We start from the raw sequence: 5391 nt of genomic DNA, 5'->3' as shown, positions 1-5391 counted from the left end.
GAATGCAAATGTCTGAATCTCTATGCAGACTGATGATGATGATGGCTGTAGTTTTATGGCGACGAGCTCCATTCTATTACATGGTGTGCGCCAAGCCATTGGTATATATGTTCAACACAACATATCCATTATAACTACACTAAATGTACCCACCCTGACGAAAAATACAACGAAATATCTGTTTGTACATGTTCATAACACTTCTATATAAAAAAAACTGGTCCAGTGGTACAGCTGGTACATCCAAACGATGAAAATAATTTGCTACGACAAATCAGTTGAGTTGTTATTTCCATTTCATATATTTTCCATACACAAAGGCAGTCTTATATTTAAAATACTCAGGACTTACAACTATAAATGAAAACCGCTAGGCTGACACCACAATTCACCTGATGGATTATAACGATACATAATGCATCGCCATATAAACTCTTCAAAAAAAGAAACGCAAAACCCAAATATCAATGTAAATTTGATGTTATTCAAGGACGTGTAGATCAGCGGAAAACAAAGATACATGAATGAAATGTTGCGGAGCAATGCATTGCTATGTTGTCCATATTTCATGAGAATAACAGTCATCACAGTCATTACTGCTGTCCACCAGGTGGTGTTGAAGTCAGTACCTCGTATGACCACCTCCAGCTGCTACCGCTGCCCGACACCTCCTGGGTACAGATCGAATCAGTCGTTGGATGTTTTGTTGTTGAATCCTTCTCCATTCCTCCTGCAGCATGTGGAGCAACTGTTGAAGATTCTGTGGTGAAATTCGACGTCGACGCACCCGTCCATCGATCTGATCCCAAAGGTGTTCGACTGGGTTTAGATCCGGGGATTTGGAGGGCCAGGGAAGGGTATTGATGTTGTTATTGGCCAGGTAGTCCACGGTGGCACGTGCTGTGTGGGGCCTGGCGTTGTCCTGTTGGAAGAGCTGCCGTTGAAGGTCAACAAGGCGAAGGACGTGCGGGCGGAGAATCTGGTCGATGTATCGATTGGCCGTCAGATTGCCTTGGACAAGCACAAGCTCCGCTCTGCGGGTGTATGAGATCGCTCCCCACACCATAACACTCCCTCCACCGAATCTGTCCACTTGTATGATGCAGTGAGGAGCAAAACGTTCATGACGTCGTCTGTAGACACGGTCTCTACCATCACGTCGCCTGAGGATATAACGGGATTCATCGCTAAACCATATGCGCCTCCAGTTTTCTTCCTGATCTTGGACGGTCATTTGTCAAATTTGTTTGACGAAATCGATCCCACAACCGAGTTATTGTGCTGGAATGAACGTTGAAGATCCTTGCCACCTCACTCTTTGATTCGCCAGCTTGCAATCGTCCAATTGCCTGATTTCGGTCGGCAGCGTTGAGACGTCCCATTTTCGTGTACAGTACTTGCAAAGATATTGGATAAAATTGTGAGATTCATTTGGGTCTTTTATAGTCACATGCTGTACTCACGTTTTGCACGTGACAAACAATCATTGTGCCTGAACTTCGTGCTGCACGACATCAACGCACATCATAACAATCCTAATTGATAAAACCGTTCAAAATCATTTTTGGTTGCCTTTGGTCAAGGATGATCTTCTGAAACATTCCAGTAACAATGTGCAACCCTACAAAACTGTTTGAGTTAACATATGTGTACAAAATTGTAAGTATCATTTTTGAATTTCATTTTGCGTTTCTTTTTTGAAGAGTGTACTATAATTATACTGATTGTGACCTGTACCAAATTAGACTAAACCATTCAAAAGCAAACCAAGAAACAAAATCACCCATAACCATCAAAATATCCGTCATTATGAATCTACAAAAGACACACGTACATGCGCACAGTATATAACTAGACCTAAGTAAAACATAATCAATGTCTCCCATTCGAATAGGTGTACATTATGTGCATAGTGGTATACCTTAATAAAGATGTACTACACTTATACGCTGTTAATCACAGTTAAAAAGGGCCTACCCGTATGTTACCTATTAGACGAATATAGACAATCTTGCCTATGTTCAATTAATCTCATATTACTCCATAGAAGACGTTCCAACGTTTAGATTGTTTCAGCACCCTGATAAATTTGTATGGGCCCATGGTGCTAAAATTTCTGGCACTTAGAACGAAGACCAGAACTTGGAAACTATTTTGACGGATTGATCCTCTACGGGGATACATAAAACCTACAGAAAAGTGTCTGGAATGCAGTTTACAGAACAAAACATTAGCACGGAAACGAGGCCAGAATGACAGACCCGCTAAGTATATAGACAGGATTATCCAGGAGTCGGCTACAAGGGGCGGGTAAACTGAACCAGGTAATATACATGTTGATCATAGACTGCTGCATGGACACCCATCAAGAAAACTTCGCGTCTCAAACTACTCAGAAATGATAATGTACTATATCAACTGTTTCCACATTATTGGTTCGATATCAACGAGCCCACTGAAGAAGAACGCGACCGGAAGTCGTATTGTTTGAGTTACGTGATCACAACGGCAAGACAAGCAGTGTCGGTAACGAACTGAAAATGGTCTCCGTGGCCAACGATTCCGGCCTATTCAAGAAGCAGACCTGAAATTATTTCTGGATGAGTCTATATATAGATAGAAATGGTTTTTCACATTAGTTTCCTTTGTGGATGTTAATTTACAATAATTTCTGCCTTGCTAAAACATAAAGCCTGTCGGTCATTGCGTCTTCACACCGGGCCTAAGAGATCTATCAACAAAGTTTATTACAGAGGCAATAACGTATAAAGCTCGTTATCGAGAGAATCGTTAAGTTCACCAGAAGAGGTGATCCCAATTCTTGCTCTTCTCCTGCTGCACATTGAGGAGGCTCCACGCCCTGGTCTGTTGCTGGTTTGTTAGACTTGTGCAGATGGTAAAGCTCAGACGCTATCTGCTGTGTATGGCTCTCCACAATTTTATTTTGACTGTGGATCAGTCAACCTTTGGCCGTTGACATACATGTCAACGGACATCTCCATGTTTTCTGGATATCTTTCTTGGATGTTTTGCCTGCTGAGCCAATAGACTTCAGGAAAAGAACTCTGATTAATATTAATACATCCCAGCGTGCTTAATTAGGAGTAGACATTTTGCGAAGCTCTACATGTGACATTGTTTCTCACAAAAAATTACACAATCATAGTAAAACAAATGTTAAATGTTTCATTTTAACTATACAATTGTTTTTGCATGAACATATTTCTGATGTGAACAGGAAGGTCATCTGAAAGCTGAACGTCTCCCCGAACACCAGGCCGGGTCACGGAGTTAGCCTTAATCCTAGTGCAAATGTAAAGAAGACTGAAAGTTACGATGAATCCACGAGTGAACTCTAGTCATGGGATGAGATAAGTTGTTTTGCTCTCCGCCTTTCAGATCCCCATTATTTACTCATTATATGGTATAGACGAGTTAAACGTCTTAATGGTAGAAGCAGTAAACCAATTATGGCATCAAATTATACCACACAGTTTTAGCAATTTGTGTCTTAGGTAGAATATCAATCTATCGCTATTTTCCTTACAGAAATGAGAGTGTTTGTTATCTGTTTCATCTAATGGGAATAAGATATAAGCTCGGCGCATTTCATTGACGAGACATAAGCATGGCCTGAATGAATCGCAGAATTACGCTCATCCATGCACACCACTAGGATTTGTTGAAATGTGTAATAATTTGTGAATATGGTGGCAGGGTGTTATTGTAATATGACTTAGCACACGACTTTGAAATATTCATTATTAATTTTATTACCGAAACGTAATACACTTAAAGATATGTCAAAATGAGATACGGTTTGTTCTCAATTTTCTCTAGTGCTGTGGGAATATAGTAATGGTTCCAGTACATGTAACATACATGTTATTAATAAATATCTTCAGCAGATGTCAATTTATGTACTGCACAGCAATCTTGATGAGGTTCACAGGAAAAAATTTTCTTGTATTTCTGGAAACTATGCACAATCTATGATTAGATCTCTAAACCTCCGTTCGACCTTAAACTGATTCGATTTTACACAACTTGCAGTCGGTATCGAAGTGTTTGGGGATATATTTGTTACATTCAGCGTGTGAACTATAAGTTTAGCGGACATGTGTATGGAGAAACGACTGCATAAATATATGCTGTTCATTCAAACTTTAAAAAAAATATATAACACGTGTTGTATCAACATATGTAACGTTCTTGCATATAGACTAGTTTGTCTGATGACCTATTGTATCTTATACATGTACGTACATCTGTAATGTTTGCTTTTATGAAAAACATATAGGTTCTGTGCTGTACTTCTCCTCTCAAAGTAAACTTTCAATAATGTATCTTTGATTTCTGGTTAGTCTTCTGGGTTTGATTGTAACGAATAATGCCATGCTAAATATTTTTCCTTGTAGTATTTGGAAACACATGTACCTGTCATTCACGGCCTAGTTTTATTTAGTTTTACAGTGAATTCAAGTTGGGGGAAAGGTCATTCACTCGGAACCGATCCGATGTACTGAAAAATATCATTGCCCACCATGCTATCCACATCAATCTCTCCTGCTTGCGTAAATCGAGGTAATGTATTACGAATTCAAAGGATGGATGTTGAGTAGTCTACACCGATAGTAGCTTAATCCGTTCAATATATTCTTTGCGTGGATGCTAATGTCTCGCGCCCTTCACTACGCATGCGCATAATTATTACGCCTTGGGCGCTAGACTTGGTCATAATTCGAATTGTCATCCCGTGTCGTAATTCTTACGCGCCGGGTCTTAGTGATCGCGAGAAAGGAGGGTTATAGCAAACCGCCTGCCCGTGCTAACAAGGCAATCAGTGATACTGTCAAGGCAAAGTTCGCTTACATGAGATTTCCGCTCAAAAATGAGACGGTGCTTTAAACTAAATAATTAAGCTAACATAAGCTAACATTTACCTTAACAAGGTCGGAAAAAAGAGATGTGAAATCCTGAATTTTCCGGTAATTAATATGCACACAGAGCATTCAGGATGGGACATCCATCTTGTGTTATTGTGCTTTACATACATACACAACCTCAGCTCAATACAGGCAGTGCGTTTTGAGATACCATCCTTAGCATTTACCCTAACAATACACAATGAAGAAGTTGTGAATTTCGTAATTCACAGTAATTAAAGATTCACACATAGAGCATCAAAGATGGAATATCACCCTTGTACCATTGTGTGTTAAACGTATGCAAACCCTCAGCATGCTTGTGGTTTCACGTCGTAAATGCGCAGCAATGCGGGCCTCAGATGTGGACAACATTCAGGATATGACATAAGCTACACGTTTGCCCGTAAGTACAGGTTTTTTTGGTTAGTCATAAAATGTAATAAAACACTTTAAAACCAATTTG

This window comes from Liolophura sinensis, chromosome 10, assembly GCF_032854445.1.
Source record: "Liolophura sinensis isolate JHLJ2023 chromosome 10, CUHK_Ljap_v2, whole genome shotgun sequence".
Classification (NCBI taxonomy): domain Eukaryota; kingdom Metazoa; phylum Mollusca; class Polyplacophora; order Chitonida; family Chitonidae; genus Liolophura; species Liolophura sinensis.
Note: the sequence above shows the minus strand (reverse complement) of the source record.